The sequence below is a fragment of the Pseudonaja textilis genome, chromosome 12, assembly GCF_049901715.1.
Source record: "Pseudonaja textilis isolate UNSWEBS1 chromosome 12, rPseTex1.2, whole genome shotgun sequence".
In the NCBI taxonomy this organism is placed as follows: domain Eukaryota; kingdom Metazoa; phylum Chordata; class Lepidosauria; order Squamata; family Elapidae; genus Pseudonaja; species Pseudonaja textilis.
Window position 1 is genome coordinate 6,247,822 of NC_142001.1, and position 17,681 is coordinate 6,265,502.

The 17,681-nt window shown below is 40.2% G+C and overlaps 1 protein-coding gene across 2 annotated transcripts in view; it reads left to right on the forward strand.

Moving 5' to 3' along the window:
* COL4A6 (collagen type IV alpha 6 chain) overlaps nt 1-17,681 on the forward strand; it is a 182,497-nt gene that overhangs the window by 728 nt on the left and 164,088 nt on the right. The window lies entirely within an intron of this gene.

The window sequence follows — 17,681 nt, forward strand, 5'->3', positions numbered from 1 at the left end:
ACCAAAGCAACAGCCTTGTCTATCTCCATGGCGAGGAAATGCCCAAACTGGAGGGGCTGTTGTTTTCCTGCTGGAGCACATGGACTTGGCTGAGGTCCAAAATGCCTGAGGCCGCCTCCTGTCAGTTGTTCCCTTCTTAAGCCTCTACTCCCAAGTAAACTGCAAAAGGAGGTGGCAGGTCTTTTTGTGACCTGCTTTGTCCTCTGGGGAGACGTCCATCCTCGCCTCCCTACAGCTCTGTGTTTCCTTCATCCCTGCTTGTTCTCCAGGGCCTAACTTGGCCCTCTGACCCTCAATGCTCCCTGGAGCACAGTTGGCGAGGGTTGTGATGCTGTGCCCAACACAAACACACTTGCAAAAAGGTGTCAAGGAGCGAGAACTGAGAATTTAAGATCTCTCCACTTTTCATCCCTGGGTGTTTTTCCAAGCCCCAGGCAAAAGGGGGACCCCAAATATCCAAGATTATTTAATATGATTGATTTCCTGCCACTAAAAGGAAAAGAGACTGTAGATAATTCTCAACTTGCAGCCATTTGTTTAGTGAATGTTCAAAGTTACAACGGCACTGAAAAAAATGACTTACAACATCCCCATGTGATCAAAATTCAGACACTTGATAACTGACTCTTATTTATGACAGTTACAGTCATGTGACTTTCTAACAATTTTGTGACTTTCTAACAATTAAGAATTAAGAATCACTTAAATGTACAATAACTTAATCACTGCCAAGATTCACTTAACAACTTTGGCAAGAAAGGTTTTAAAACAGGGCAAAACTCTTAACAACTGTCTTGCTTAACAACATAAATTTTGGACTCAATTGTGATTGTAAGTTGAGGACTAGCTGCATTTCGGGATACACTTTGCTATGTCAGGAATATGCTTTCATTGATTTGTATTTTCTACTAGTTCCCAGGTGAGTTTTGTGAAGGAAAGATTTTAAAAAATCTACTCTCCCTTGAAGGACAGCCATTAAGCAGAGGAATCTGTTAAGTTGCAAAGTTGTTGCTGATCTCTGTGTATCAACCTTATATGAGCTGTGGTGGCGCAGTGGTTAGAGTGCAGTATTGCAGGCTACTTCTGCTGGCTGCCGGCTGCCTGCAATTTGGTAGCTCAAATCTCACCGGGCTCAAGATTGACTCAGCCTTCCATCCTTTCGAGGTGGGTAAAATGAGGACCCAGATGGTTGGGGGCAAAAGGCTGACTCTGTAAACTGCTTAGAGAGGACTGTAAAAGTACTACGAAGAGGTATATAAGTCTAAGCGCTATTGCTTTTCCTTTTCACCTTCTTTCCTTCCATCCTTTTACAGTGCACAGTGGTTAGAATGCAGTACTGCAGGATAATTCTGCCCACTGCCAGCAGATCGATTTCCACCGGCTCAGCCTTCCATCTTTCTGAGGTGGTTAAAATGAGGACCCAGATTGTTGGGGGGCAATAGGCTGGTTCTGTAAACCGCGTAGAGAGAGCTATAAAGCACTGTGAAGTGGTATATAAGTCTAAATGCTAGTGCTGTGTAGAAATCTTAATTACAACAGTTATAACTTAAGACCACAATTGAGCCCAATGTTTATGCTGTTAGGTGAGAAATTTGTTAAGTGAATTTTGCCCGATTTTATGACATTTCTTGCCACATTTGTTAAGTGAATCGCTGCAGTTGTTAAATTAGTAACCCGGTTGTTAAATGAATCTGGCTTATCCATTGTCTTTGCTTATCGAAAGGTCACAAAAGGAGATTACATGACCTCAGGACACTGCAACCGTCATAAAGATGAACCAGCTGTCAAGCATCCAAATGTAAATCACGTGACCCTGGGGATGCTGCAATGGCCAAAAGTGTGAAAAATGGTCATCAGTCACTTTTGTGAATGCTGTTGTAACTTTGAACGCCCGCTAAATGAATTGTAAATCGAAAACTCCCTATACCAAATGAGATTGGAGCAAGTTAACCCTTTAAAAAAATAAGCCACTTGTGGCCTACAAGTTCTATTATGACCACGTTTAGTGTAAGGTTTTCTTCTAAATAACTAGGACAGGGTTGTCAAACTGACAGCCTGCGGGCTGGATGCACACCCACCCCAGCTCTGCAAATGGGAAAAATGTTGTGAAATATCATGTGATGGCAACGGTTCGACACCTATGAACTAAGACAGGGGTGGCCTGACCCAAACCTTGTTCCAAGGAAACAAACATAAAACAGAGGTAACAGCAAAACCTTTTAATGATTCTTTACAAATTCCGTTCCTTCCTGGTTAAAAGGCTGTTTCAAACTAATTGTCTCTGATAAGAACGAGCCTTGCCAAGGTTGGGCAAGGCTGCCAAGAACACTAGATAAAGTTACTAAGAAATATTTCAAACACAAAGAATCTCCAAACACCAACCAAGATAATCCGAACGTCCTCAAGGCTTGAGTGCAAAAACTTCTTTGCTTCCTGCAAAGAACTCTGGTTTCTCCGCTGGCTGGGGTTAGTTAGCTAAAGGCAGTCCTTAACTTACGACCACAATTGAGCCCAAAATTTATGTTGCTAAGTGAGAAATTCCTTAAGTGAGTTTTGCTCCATTTTATGACATTTCTTGCCACATTTGTTAAGAGAATCACTGGCAGTTGTTAAGTTAGTAACATGGTTGTTTAAGTGAATCTGGCTTCCCTAATGAGTTTGCTTGTCAGAAGGTCCCCAAAAGGGATCACATGACTTCAGGACACTGCAACCGTCATAAATATGAATCAATTGTCAAGCAAATGGATGTAAGTCACCTGTGCATGGTGATACTGCAAGTCATAAGTGTGAAAAATGGACATAAGTCACTTTTTTCAGTGCCGTTGTAACTTTGAATGGCCACTACACGAACTGTTGTAAGTCGAGGACTATCTGTATTGTCCATATACGTGGGACTTGTGTGGGCAAGTACAGTCTCAGTAAGAGATTTTCTTCACACATTAACTCTCATTTTCCCCGAAAGGGATCCACTGTCATCAGTGGTGGGATTCAAAATTTTTTACTACCGGTTCTGTGGGCATAGCTTGGTGGGCGTGGCCGGGGAAGGTTACTGCAAAATCCCCATTCCCTCCCCACCACACTAACCTGCTTTCCAGCTCCCTTCTCCTGTGCAGGGCAACCAAAGAAGATCCAGCCAATTACCTGGGACTCAGGAGGCAGAGAATAGATGCGGGCGGAGCCAGTCAAAGGTGGGATTTGCCGGTTCTCCAAATTACTCAAAATTTCTCTTACCGGTTCTCCAGAACTGATCAGAACCTGCTGAATACCACCTCTGATTGTCTGATTGTCATGCTTTAAAAAAAATTCTGGCATAAAACACGATATATGGTACCAAAATGCATGCAACAATGCATGTGGGTTTTTTTAAAAAAAGTTCAATAACTCCTTTGTGTTTTTTGTCTGTATTCTTACAATCTTCTCCAAAGTTATGGGCCAGGAGATTTAACTCAGCATGAAATGACTAGGTCTCCCTTCCATTTAAGGTGTTCAGCCCTCCCAACTGGGCTTGTGGGAAGTTAATTTCTCAGCATCTGGAGGATGGCAGATTTTCTGCTTAGGTTTCATGAACTCATCACACAAGTGAAGTGTGCAATGACACAATGATGTATGCAATAGTGTTGTGATTCCCTCATGGCTTCTGACAGTGGCTTTCTCCTCTGGAGAACCTGCTGAATACCACCTCTGCATCCAGCCCATGAGTTCGACAGCCTTGCACTAAATGGTAGAATTACTTTCTGCAAAGGTTACAGTAAACACACTGTACAATTTATTATTGCAACCAGAATATTGCTTGTCTGGTTTTTTAAGCAAAGGCATCATGTGAGTGCACCAATTTTACCACTTTTTTGCAGCAGTCGTTAAACGAATCACTCAGTTTCCCTATTAACAGTCGAAAGCCAGCTAAGAAGGTCACTGATTTGCGATCCTGTGACCCATGACTCTACAACTATATAGTAAATACATGCCAGCGGCCAAGTGCCCAAATCAGTGGTGGTATTCTACCGGTTCAGTCTGGTTCTGCAGAGCTGGTAGCACTGATGAGCCGTGGCGAGCAAACCGGTTCTATCCGCCGCGCTGCTGTTGGGCCCACCTGCCCACCTGGGTTCCCATACCTTTGTTCCCTGCTTTTTAAGAATAGCTGCTTTGCGCAGCACATAGGAGTGCTGCGCAGCAGCTGCTGAAGTAACTGAGAGAGTGCAGACTTGCAGGAGGTGAGTTGGAATGCTTCTGCGCCTGCGCAAAGCACGCCCACCATGTCACGCCCACCAAGCTGGTGGTAGACAATTTTGAAACACACCATTGGCCCAGATACTGATCATGTGACTGTGGGGATGTGAGGATGTATCACTATGTTTCAGTTCTGTCATCGCTTTGAACAGACGCTGAATGAATGATTGTAAATCCAAGACTAACTGTAGGGGGTTTCCTATATCAAGCACTTTGATTTGGACTGCAGTGTGTCACCAACTGGATTGTGCTAGTCATCCATTCAGGAAGCTGCAACCAACTAACTGGGGTTGCAGTCTGTTGGGCGGTTTGTGTGTACGCATACAAGTGTTAATATGTTACAAATGAGCTACAGCATTTTATTTCCTTTCTGTTGTACAAGGCTCTTGATGTGGCTCTTGGTTGACTGCTATGATGCATCCCAAGACAACCAAAAATGGGTTTTTGTAGGCTTGTCAACTCAGATCAGGTGCATCCCCATTTGTACAAACTTAACAAAATCAAAATGTGGGTGTAACAATCTAGATTTCATATATTGCATACAGGTAGTCCTTGACTTACAGCCACAATTGTGCCCAGAATTTTGGTTGTTAAGCATAACAGTTGTTGAATGAGTCACACCTGATTTTACAACCTTTTTTGCTATGGTTGTTAATTGAACCACATGGTTGTTAAACAAGTCTGTCCTCCACCATTGATTTTGCTTGTCAAGAAGACCATGCATGGTGAACCTGGAATGCTGCAACCATTGTAAATACACAACCAAGCACCCGAGTTTTAATTGCTTGTCTGTAAGGATGTTATGGTGGTTATAAATTCAGTACTGGCTTTAGTAACTTTTTTCAGTGCTTTGCAAGTTCTAATGGTCACTAAATGAATGGTTGTAGGTAGAGGAGTACCTGTATGTGAAGCATGTAGGTATTTTGTCATTTGCTTCTGGATTGGATTTGCTCATTAATTTGCCTCTATTTATACAAGTTATTCGCCTCTATTATACAATATCTGGTTAAATTATGGTTCAGGGTGTTGCATGAAATCAGCCAATACGATTAACCTACTTAACTACAATGAAGTAAATGCATGGTTAAATAAATTATTGAAGGTGAGCCACTCCATTCAAGTGGAAGAGGGTATATAGTAAAATTCAGGAGCATAAAATTACAGATTTTGACAGAGATTACAAGAGCAGCCTTTTCACTTACATTTGGGGTTTAGTATGACCATTTCGCCCTAGGAAAAACATTAATCTGCTGATCAAACATGTGTTAAAGGCCCCGAAAAGCCAGATTATTCTTGAAAAAAGTTATAGCTCTGATATATATGTATAACTTTTCAGTTATACATGCTGAAATTTGGTGTGATTTTTTTTAAAGAAATCCTCAATTTATGCTGTGAGTTTTATATATTCAGAATATACCTTTCAACTCTCAAGCTTTAGCCTTCTTTAGAAGGTGTGGAAACTTGAGTTTATAACCCTGATTTGTCAAGCATTATGCACCCCTGATTTCAACATAGAATGTCCTCCCATTAATCACAAGTTATTTAATTAGTCTAATATACAGTAGATTAGTAGATACAAATCTCTACTGGGATAGTCATTTTAATTTGCAATACTGATAATGATTGGTTTAATGATTTGTGTCTCTGAGCTCAGCTCCTATTCGTTTTAGTTTCTTTCTTGTCTAACTGAATCCTGTTTCTTTTCCTAACCTCAGAAGAATCTATTTCCTAGTCTGGTCAAAATGGACTAGCCTGCATCAGTCAGCTGTTGGTTTAGTCAATTTGATTCCTAATGGATTTTTTTTTCTTTTAAAAATGTGATCTTCCTAGTTAGTATTACATAAATAGCATACCCCAGAAGAAATAGGGTAGATCAAACTTTGGCAGAAAATCTGATATTTTAAAATACTTCATTGGACAAATGTAAAAACTATATGTGCAAAAAATAATAAATGATTCTGTTGCAAAGACTGATATTTATTTTGCTAACTGCCCTATGACTTCTGGGATACCCTACATATACACATAAATTCATCAACTTAGCTTTACATTTTTAGTAAATATAACTTTAATATTTCTTCCTTACGGTGGTGGAAGAAAAAATGTATGTACTCCAGTGGGCTAGTAACTGTCTGTACAAATTGTATACATGAGTTGTTTATGTCAAGGACAACATAGTTTAGTCTTCAGTGTTGAGTCGACAAGGGGAAGATGACAAGATACGTCATAAACTCGTTGATGTGATGTATGTCATTGCATTAAATGTCAGGTTGCAAGTATACTAACTTGCATTCTTTATGTGATGGTATCATGACTCATGTCCCATCAGGTTGACCTCACAACAGCTTGTGAAGGATTAATCTACTAACTCAGTTGTGTTAGTTGTGAACCTTTGAAATTCATTAGTTTTCAGTTGGTATCTGGGGTGACATTAGAGAGTTTGGAGTCCTGGTGCTCTCTGACCCTAGTTGTTGCCTTGCAAATATTTCATTGTCCAACTAGGTAATGAGGACTATTGACGTTACCTGGTGGAATTAGAGACTTTTTCATGGTTTTTCATGGAAGATATGAAGATAGCGGCGCCTAACTAGGAAGGTGAGACTCTCACTCCGCTGGTCAATTGGTCACAAGTGGGGCTCTTACCATTTTCCTTCCCGATTGAAGTAAATAATTGATCGTAAATTGATTTGCTGATCATCCTTGATCAAAATAACTCTGTTAAGCCCTTCCGGTTTGGGTTTCTTCAGCGACAGACTGAAATCCACAATTGTGCGTGGTTTCGATCTGTGCTCACCACTGGAGCGCCCCGATCCTTTGGATTTGGGGCTGAAGCCACCCCATAGAGGTGGTGAAGAGAGGGGAGCCGCATCTCTCCTCCTTAGCTGGTCTAAACTCCCTTTCCCGAAGGCGGTTGTAGCGGTGGTCCGAAATGGCCACCTCAAAGAAGGACCCAACTGGATAAGATTGTGCAGGAAGAAGACAAAGAGGAAAGCAGGACAGACCAGGATAAACAACAGAGAACATCTAAGCAAGGTACCCTGAATCTAAAAGTACCTAGAGGGATACTTCTGAAAGAAGATCTTTAAGTGATGAAGGAGAGAGAAAAGGAGATTAAAACCTTTTTTTAACCTTTATGTTGACAATTACAAATGATATGGAAAGAAATCTATATTAATTTACTTTGACACTAATAGGCAACTTTAAGCTGAAGTTTAAGTGTCAAAAGGAGAATAAAGATCTTTTCTTTGGTCATTTTAAAGCCCTAAAAAGGAGAAGAGTGGAGGCAAAAGTGTGGAACTTGGAATAATGGAAAAATGGAGTGCCACCTGGAAAAATAAAGAGGATTAACAGTGAAACTTTGAAAAAATTCCTGAGGATGCATTGTAACTGAAACCTTATTAAAAGATACAGTAACCCACGGAAAGTAAAAGTAAAAGAAAGAAACAAGAAGGAACGGTCTGGGATCATTTGGTGATATTAAAAAAAAAGTTTTTGGCATTGGTCTTTTCTTTCTTCTTCTGTTTTTACTTGAAGTCAATCAGGTGGTTGTTCAAAAGTGTTTAAAATGGCATCACTCCTGGAGGAATTGAAGATGAGTCTTAAAAAACAGAAAGAAGATGCAGAAAGGGGATGATGATCCTTTGGCTTGGTATTTGAATTTCTTGAAATGGAGATCCTGAACTATGAAAAGCAAAAGGAAAAGCTTCAAGAGCAAGAAGAAGGGCGGGACAAAGAAGAAGCCATTTTCAATGATCAAATAATGCAAAGTGTGGTAATAAGGGGAAAAAGGGGGAAAGGAGTTAAAAGTTTGAGATTAAAAGGAACAGCCAAAAAGAAGAATAGTTTTAAAAGGAAGTATAACAACAAGGAGAAGCAGAAAAGAAAAATACACAAGGGAAAATTAGAGAGAGAAGGGTATAAAAAAGGGATGAGAAAACGGGGGGGAAGATAGAAAGGGAAAGAACTTATGAGGGACAAAAGCAGGAAATAAAGAAAAAGGGGAAACGTACTAGGATTAAAGGTATTTGCTCAGCTAGAAAACACAGAGACAATGGCTAAATTAAGTTAAAAGTGAGGATTCTGGAAAGGTACAAAAGATAGTGTTGTGACAGTAGAATACTGTAATGAGTTAGAAATGAAATAAGTAAATAATCTATGAGACAAAACTGTATTGTTATGTAATGGTATGTTTATAATTAATGCAACAATAAAGAAGAGAGGGAAACATTGTAATTGTTTCTAAAGATTGATAAAATATGAAAATATGAAAGATTTATAAGGAAATTTATACCAGTTACTAGAAGGAATTTGAATAATTATTTTGGTTATTAATAGTAAATAAGTTATAAGATAAAACTGTATGATTATTCAATGGTATGCTTATTAGCAGCTAAGTAATAATGAAGGGAGGGAAACATTTCAATTGTTCTCAAAGATTGATAAATATTGAAATGTGAAAGATTTACAAGGCTCATACCGGTACTAGAATGAATTTGAATAACTATTTTGTTCACTAACGTTTATATATTTATATTGTTTTTGCTATATTTTTAGAATTTTTCTTCTTACATTTTTAAGGGGAAGTACCAAGCAGAGTCTGAATGATGAGATTTACATGATATAAAATAGATATTAGAAATTTGAATGTTATAATTTTAGAATACACAAATTTAATGTTTAATGAAATTTCATATGATAATAACAATAAGATTTAAAGGTGTTGCACTCCGATGGGCAATCATAGAGGGAATTTTGCTTTTTAAGAATGTTGGAAGAGAACATAATGAAATTGTAAACAAGACAGACAGAAGTATAAGTATAATGAATAAAAAGATATAGAAATTTAGGTAAAAGAAATACAATTGAATAAGAAGAAAATGAGATAAACATAAAAGAAAATTAAAAGAAGTAAAGGGAGAAATAGTGAGAAGTTGGAAAAAGAGTAATAAGATATAAAGTTGAATATGCATATGAAATTGTGTCTGTATGGAAATGTGATAATGGAACCATGCTGTACTCAAATAAGATGTTTTATTTGTTTTGTTAAAACTCAATAAAACTTTATTTAAAAAAAAAAACAACTCTGTTAAGTCACTGCCTGCATCAGTTATCAGCAGTAATCACCGGATCCTGTGACAGAGAGCTGGTTTCCAGAGCGCTTACCACCCTTAAAGACCACCTACATCTGAGATCCCAGAGCACTGGAGCTCCTCATTCCTTGGATAGCGCTATTTACGATCAATTATTTACTTCAACCGGGAAGGGAAATGGTAATAGCCCCACTTGCGATCAATTGACCAGTGAGTCTCACCTTCCTAGTTAGGCATCGCCAACTTCATATCTTCCATAAAAAGCCATGAAAAAGTCTCCAATTTCATCAGGTAACATCAACATTCCTCATTACCTAGTTGGACAATGAAAGATTTGCAAGCCAACAACTAGGGTGTAGCATGTTGGAGCCTTACCACCTATAACAACTACCGCCTGCACTGGAGATTCCAGGGAGCTGGAGCTCCTAATTCCTCAGAGAGCGCCGTAGCCCGTAGCCCGTTGGAGTCTTGATCAATGATCGATCGATCAACGGCTTACTTGAATAATTTGGGGTATTTGCTTTCAAGACAATCAATTGAGTTGTGAGTCAGGTTAGACCTGTAATACTGAATCTGATCCTCTGCAAAAGAATTCAGTCTGGTTTGTCTGTCTGTCTGTCTGTCTGTCTGTCTATCTATCTATCTATCTATCTATCTATCTATCTATCTATCTATCTATCTATCTATCTATCTATCTATCTATCTATCCATCCATCCATCCATCCACCCACCTACCTACTTACTTACCTACCTATCTATCAAACTTATGGGGGAATCCATCTCACAGGAAGTGACTCTCAGTGGCTTACAGCAATATATGCATGTGTGTATGTATGCAATAAACATGTCAAAATCAAATTAAAAAGTTAAAAAAAAAACCAAAAAGCACACAACAGTTAGATCAGCAAAGGAGCCAACTCAAGATTTTTATTGGTCCACCTTTGCCCACCAGGACCGATGACATAACCAGGTCTTGAAGGACTTCTAGAAAATACGTAGAGATGGAACTAACCTCATTTTGGGTTGCGTTGGGGGTGGGTGGAAGAACGTTCCACAGATTTTTTTTTAACCTGGTTTCTTATTATTAAACCAGGATGTAAACTGATTTGCAAAACAATTGACTCAGCTCATGTGGCAACCAGTTTACCTAATCAAGTTTCATCAAATTACCATTCGCTGGATTCCCTCGTTATACTGAATCATAATAAAGTTGGATTATAGCACGTGTGAACTCAGCTACTACACTGTGGAATAACATATCCTTTTACACCACAACTGCTGTGGTGCACAAGCATTCCCAGGGCATAACCAACCCAGTTCTCATTACCTCTGCTTTTTCTTCACTATGTGAACATTTTATGAGTTTGTAACCCCCTGGAAAAGTTATTTGGATGGTAAAAAGTGGGCAGGATATTTTGCACTGACATAGGAGATGACCAGGTTGGGCCTGAGGGAGGGGTCACGAGTGCCAACAGTCTCAAGTTCCTCTGTGTCCACAAAGGATACAAATCCAAGTTCAGATACTTGTGTATAGGTAGCATGAAATAAACTCATAGTACTTTTGGATCCTACCCTAATTTCTTGTGCCTGATATTAATAGAGAACAGAAGGAGCACAGGAACATGCAGGGACCTGAATCTTAACTCACTGAGGCAGAAGAACCAGGAAAAAACTCCCAACTAAAGCTGGATTGTAGTCCAGTAGCATCTTAAAAGCACAGAAATGGAGTCTTTGAAGCTTGGCTAGTTTCCGTTAGGTAAATTTAGCACAAACTATATGTTGCTTCATTGTGGACCCTTCGGTACAGCTGCTGCACAAGTCTCAAAAGTTTTGCTGCCTTGTACTTCGCCTCCCACACTAGCCCAACTTCTGAACTTTCCTTGGTTTGCAGGCCTCTTGCCCTTGCAGTCGTCTCCTCCTGGTCCTGTTCCAAATGAGAAGAGAGAGCGCTTGTTCCAGTCCCATTATTTAAAACACCCTATTCTTCTGGTGTTGCAAATAAATTCCACTGATGGCTGACACTAAGCAGCTTTTCTTTGGATAGAAGGCCTCTTCAGGCCGTCCACTTGGTGAATTTGGAAAATGTGCTCTTGGGGGTGGGCTGGGCCTTAGATCCAGATGTTTCTGAAATTGTCACTGTGCCATAGTTTTGTCACTGTGCCATAAATTGTCACTGTGCCAAATTATTGCTGTGCCATAGTTGTTTGTGTGTGTAAGTGGGCGTGCTCTGCTTCTATTCTTACACAGGCACTTCAGTGGATAGCAGTGTAGTGGCCAGAAATTTCAGGACTACATAAATAGTATCTGATATTAATATGTATATATATAAAATGATGTCCCAAAAAATTTGAGATTGTGAAGGTGAGATCATCACATTTCAAAGGTTTTTTTTAAGGAGAAACAATTGCTCTAGTCGACAATGACGGATGAATTGTTGCATAGCATCAAAGAGAGATGATTGTCTTGGATGGTTTTGAACCTTAAGATGAGGATTCAGAAGTAGGTGGCTCAAAGAATGCGTGATGCTGTTAGAAACCTGCCCAGATCTATGATCAGACTCACACACAAATGAAAATTCTGCAGCAGATTAGAGGACATGTTTTTGTTTTTCTCCAAGGAGGAAAAAGTTATCCATCACTTTCTCCAAGGTACGACGTTGGGGTGATGACATCATCCTTGGAAAAAAAAAATGCCAGAGAGAATTTCCTTCCTTGGCAAAATTGAACTCTAGGTTTGGAAAGCCAATCGCCACATTTTAGGAGAACCCTTTGCTTTGTGTAAAAATGAAAATGGTTTCAAGTGTTTGGTTTAGATAACACACTTGGAGATGCGAGAAGCCTGAATGCGGATTTGCCAAATGAAGATACTCCTTGTTAACTATGTTCAGTGGAATCCTTACAGAATCCCTTTCTAAACATAGATATTCAGAAAGATATGAATTGGCCAAGTCTGCCATTTTCTCTGTTGTAAATGTTATCCCCTACTGAGCTGTGGTTGCAGCTGCTAATTTCTTTACCCAACTTTCAACTTCATCTCATTAGGCACAATAGCTATTCCCCAACCTTCTCTCATAAGATAGTATTTCACAAGTAGGCAGCTTCCAGAGAAGTGGGCTTCAGCTTCCATAATTCTCCCCAGCCAGGGTATCTTTTGCTAAGAATTCTGGGAATTAAAAGCCACATGACTAGTGCTCTCGAGCAAGGGTCAACTTTAAGATTTATGGACTTCAAGCTATGCTGGCTGAGGAATTCTGGGAGTTGAAGTCCACAAGTCATAAGGTTGCCAAGGTTGGAGATGCCTGTTCTAGAAAAAAACTGTTCTAAGCCCTGCATGATCTCTTTCCTATTTACATTCAGATGTTTCTTTGCCTGGGAGTTATCCTCAACCACTTTTTTTTAATGCAAAGCTCTCCAGTTTGATTTTCCGCACTCTCTTCTTGCTCATTATGCTTGAAGCTTCCTCTAAGAATAGTTCTCTTGCACTTCCCCACTCCTCAAAAGTTGGCTTTTCTTTTCAGGTGATGTCTAGTTTCCATGTGGTTGTTTGGGCATTCTTGGCTTGGCATGTGCCCACATCCCTTTTCCTTGTTCTCACAACTGCCTTACTGCCATTCACACGTCGAGAGTAGGAAGCTCCTAGTCCTCCTGTTTATTAACTTCAGAGTTTCCTACAATTGAGCTTTGGCGGTTTGAAATACGTTTTTTATACGGGTAGTCCTCAGCTAACAGTGGAATTTCAATACTTGTTCATTGGTTTTGGGAGGCGCGATGAGTACTAAAAATGATGAGTGCCAAACAAACCATGTGACTTACCATGTGACCCTTTGTTTCGGCCTGGAAGGACTTCTGTCTGTCCTTTTTTCCTATGTCAGTGACCAATTTCTTGTCTGTCCTCTGTGGTGTCCCCTTCTTTCTATTGCAACTCATCAAGTACTAAACAAACGAGTACTAGGACAACATTTTTGTGTCAAAATGCATAGAATACCAAATTTGACAAGTTTTGGAGCAGTTGTACCATTGTACAACCATTTGTTTAGCAGTCATCTAAAATTACAAAGGCACTGAAACCAGTCCTTATACTTATGACTAACAGAATAATAGAGTTGGAAGGGACCTAGTCCAGGGGTGCCAAACTCCCAGCCCATGGGCCGGATGCGTCACATGCTGGCCCTGCCCCCACCAAGTTTAACTAAGGGGGGAAAAGTCCCGATTCATCACATGACACCTGTCAACTCATAATATATTTCTGTGATCTTTTAGAGTTGCCAACAGAAAGGGAGGGGGAAGCACTGGGCAGCTTGCATTCCATAAATGTTTTCAAAGATAGTTTCTAGGTGACCAAAGTTTCTGTCACGCAAAATTCAAACTGGAGAGCATGACTGATGACTCTGGGCTATGGATGTGTCCCATTGGAGAATATGAATTATGATACACCCAGGGGGTGGGGGAAAACCAGGGTCAAGGGTGACAATGAATGATGTATCTCAGAGTCAGCTACACCCAGGCAGTGCCGGACAGTTGAACTCCCAATAAATCCTTTTGGAGTTTGGCTAGAGACTCATGATTTAAATGGGGTTAAGTGTCAGAGTCCTGACAACGCCACCGTGATGACGTGAGTTTGACACCCCTGTTCTACTCCAACCCCTGCCCAAGGAGGAGACCCTGTACCATTAAGGACAAATGCCTCTCCAGTCTCTTCCTAAACCTTCACAACCAACATGATTGTTGCAACATCCCCACACTCACACGATCAGTTTTGGGTACTGGACAATCAGCCTGTATTTACGAAGGTTGCCTTGTCCCAGGGTTATGTGATTGCCATTTGCAAATGTCCCAGTTGTCTTCCAGCAAGCAAAATCAATGGGGGAAGCCAGATTCATGAGATTCCTTTTTGTATTATGTGACTCTTATGGCCAACAGCAAAGTCTTTGTGTATGTGCGTGTGTGCATATGCGCCTTCCAGTCAGTGTTTACTCCTGGTGCTTTCCAAGATGAGTCCCTACAGTTTCCTGTGGTGCGATTCAAATTTTTTTTTATTACCAGTTCTGTGGGCATAGCATGATGGGTTGGCAGGGGTAGGATACTCTAAAATCTCCATTTCCTCCCCACACCCACTAGCCTGCTTTCCAGTTCCATTCTTCTGTGCAGGGCAACAAAAGAAGACCCAGCCGATCAGCTGGGACTCAATGGGAGGTAGAGAAGAGATGGGGTTGGCGGGGTCAGTCAGAGGTTGTATTTGCCGGTTCTCCGAACTACTCAAAATTTCCGCTACCGGTTCTCCAGAACTGGTCAGAACTGGCTGAATACTTTGGATTCACTGTTGCTCCTGCCTATGTCTGAGAGAGAGACAGAGAGTGACTGGCCCAAAGTCACCCAGCTAGCTTTGTACTCAGAACAAAACTAGAACTCACAGTCTCTAGAACTCTTGATTCCTTAATCATGGCTCCAACCTGGCTCTCTATAACAAAATCTAGATATTCTTAAAACCACTAAGCGGCCTTCTCCTGTCACTTTTTCTTTGTTCCCTTCTCCCTCCTCTACAATCAGTGTGGGATTGTAAATTTCCAACAACAGAGCCTTCCAAAGCTTCCGCCAACAGATGAGGCTATGTAAATAATAATTTAAATTCTGTTGACTAGGAAGAAGATTAGCAACACAATTCTATTCAGGTTTACTCAGACAAAGTGTCACTGACTTGAGGAATTTTGTACGTTTCACTTAAATGCAAGAGTAACTTTAGGTACCACTGATTTTCAGGAGAATCAGAAGGCATCTGATAGCACCTTTACCAACTCGAACGATTTATGAAGAGGCAGTCCTGTGCTGCAGTTCAAGAACAATTTTTAATAAAATTGAAATGTGTACAGCACTACATGTTAGTAGTACAATGAATGTACCACATTAATAAATTCACGTTTATTTTATTAAACCAGTATAAATTGTCAGTTGGAAAAGGAGCTGCAGGACTGGTCCTGATTTTGGGTTGCTGCAAATTACTGCAACTCTTCTCCTACAGTGATTTTGATAAGGCAATTAAAAAGTGCTTAATGGTACCTGAATTAGACCCAGGTTTTCAGAAGAGAATGGAAATTGTCTGGAATGGCATAAGGTCTCCTGCCTGAGCAGGGAGTTGCACTTCCAACAACCGTTATTCTGTCTTAACATCTTACTAGCATTTCTGTATTTTGCATTGGTGTCAGCTGTTGAGTCTAATAGAGACAATTTGAGTGAGCAGAATCAATTTCCAGAAAAAACATGAATGAAGTTAATAAAAAGAAGGACTATGGGGGACATGATAGCAGTGTTCCAATATTTAAGGGGTTGCCATAAAGAAGAGGGGGTCAAATTATTCTCCAAAGCACCAGAGGACAGAACAAGAAACAAAGGCTGGAAACTAATCAAGGAGAGAAGCAACCTAAAACTAAGGAGAAATTTCCTGACAGAACAATTAATCAGTGGAATCATTTGGCTCCAGAAGTTGTGAGTGCTCCAACACTGGAGGTTCTTAAGATGAGATTCATTTGTCTGAAATGGTATAGGGTTTCCTGCCTGAGCAGCGGGTTGGACTAGAAGACCTCCAAGGCCCCTTCCAAGTCTTTTTTTATTCTGAAGTAGGAAGTACAAGATACAGAAGCAGAATTTAACAACTCTTCAGGAACTGTTTGCAAAATCTTTCACTTAATGAAATGAGAAGACATTCCATTTTTTAATTTGTTTAAATACATTTCACAGATTCTTGTTCCCCTTTGCTCACTTACAAGACCAGCTACTTGTTCTGCAACTGTTGTTGTCTTTCAGCAAGCAGTAAATTAGCATTAGTAAGCTCACTGAGACTTCGGCCTCACAAGTTCTGGTCTCTAATAAAGAGAACCTCTAAATATAGTTGGCTTTTTAAAAACTATAAATAATATACCTTTGAGTTCAATATATGCAGAGTAATAGAAAATCTTCTCATAAAACTACCTTCCACATCAGATGGTTTTATTTATTCACTGATCTGCAGGTGACATTCACAAGTAGTCCTCAATTTACAACCACGATTGAGTCAAATATTGCTGCTGTTAAGTAAGACATTTGTTAAGTGAGTTTTGCTTCATTTTATGACCTTTCTTGCCACATTTGTTCAATGAATCACTGGCTTTCCCATTGACTTTGCTTGTCAGAAGGTCACAAAAGGGGATTACATGACCCTGGGGTACAACAACAACCATAGATATGAGTCAGTTGTCAAAGGTCTGGATTTTGATCACATAACCACGGGCATGCTGCAATGGCCGTAAGTGTGAAAAATGGTCTTGTCATTTTTTTCAGTGCCATTGTAGCTTCAAACTGTCATTAAATGAACTGTTGTAAGTCGTGGACTGCCTGTATTTGTGGCATAACAAACCCTTGTTGTTTTTCTCTGAAAGTTCAAAGGAACTTAGAGTCAAATCCTCCCACAGTTTTACCTTCGCAGGAATGAGTTTGAGAAGGTTGAGCTGAGAGGAAAGGAGTCATCCAAAGCCACCCAGGAGCCGACCTTTCTTCCCTGGTCTAAGTTTCTCCCTGTAATTCATTACTGCACTGCCTGTTCATTTCAATGCGGACCAACATTGTTACTCAACTCAGTCTAAAATCCACAAAACCCCTGTTCATTCTGCAATTTATCCCTAAGGTCAAACCGGATGGAAAGAGTTTTCATGCTGAATTAAGCTATTTATCTTTGCAATAAAGAAACATCCTTTGTCTTCCATCTTAGACTCTGGACGGTTCCTGGGAGCCGAGAACTCAGTGGTGGAGTGGAATTAGTTACAATATCTGTCCTAATATACATCGGCCTCATTTTCTTCTTGAAGACCCGGGTTATCCTCTTGGTTTTGTATTTTATTGCTCTGGACAAACAAACAGATGGAAATTGAGGTTCTGCTCAAAGCTACTTCAAGCAGGCACCTGCCAGTTTGACAACTCAAACCAAGGTGGTTGTTTCTGAGTGTTTGCACTCTGTGGCCAGTTTCAGACGGCTGCTAAGAGGCTACATGTGAAGATGGAAGAACAGGCAGTTTGTCGGGGTGGTGGGTAGTAGCAGAGCATGAGGTTTGTCAACAAGCAGCAGTTCAAAAAAGTCAAGGTGATGCTGTTCATAGCTATGTGATTTTTCATGAGGTCTTTGGTTCTCACTGAGCTTGGTTATTTTCTTGCAGATGTTTTCTTACCAAACTAAGTAACATCACCAATGCTAACACTGATTATTAACACCAATGATATTTACCTACTTCGGTAATAAAACGTCTGCAAGAAAACCACCAAGCTCAGAGAACACCAAGGACTCCACAGTTCAACCCTGAGCTTCAAATATTCTCTTCCATTGGTGTGTGATTTTTATATT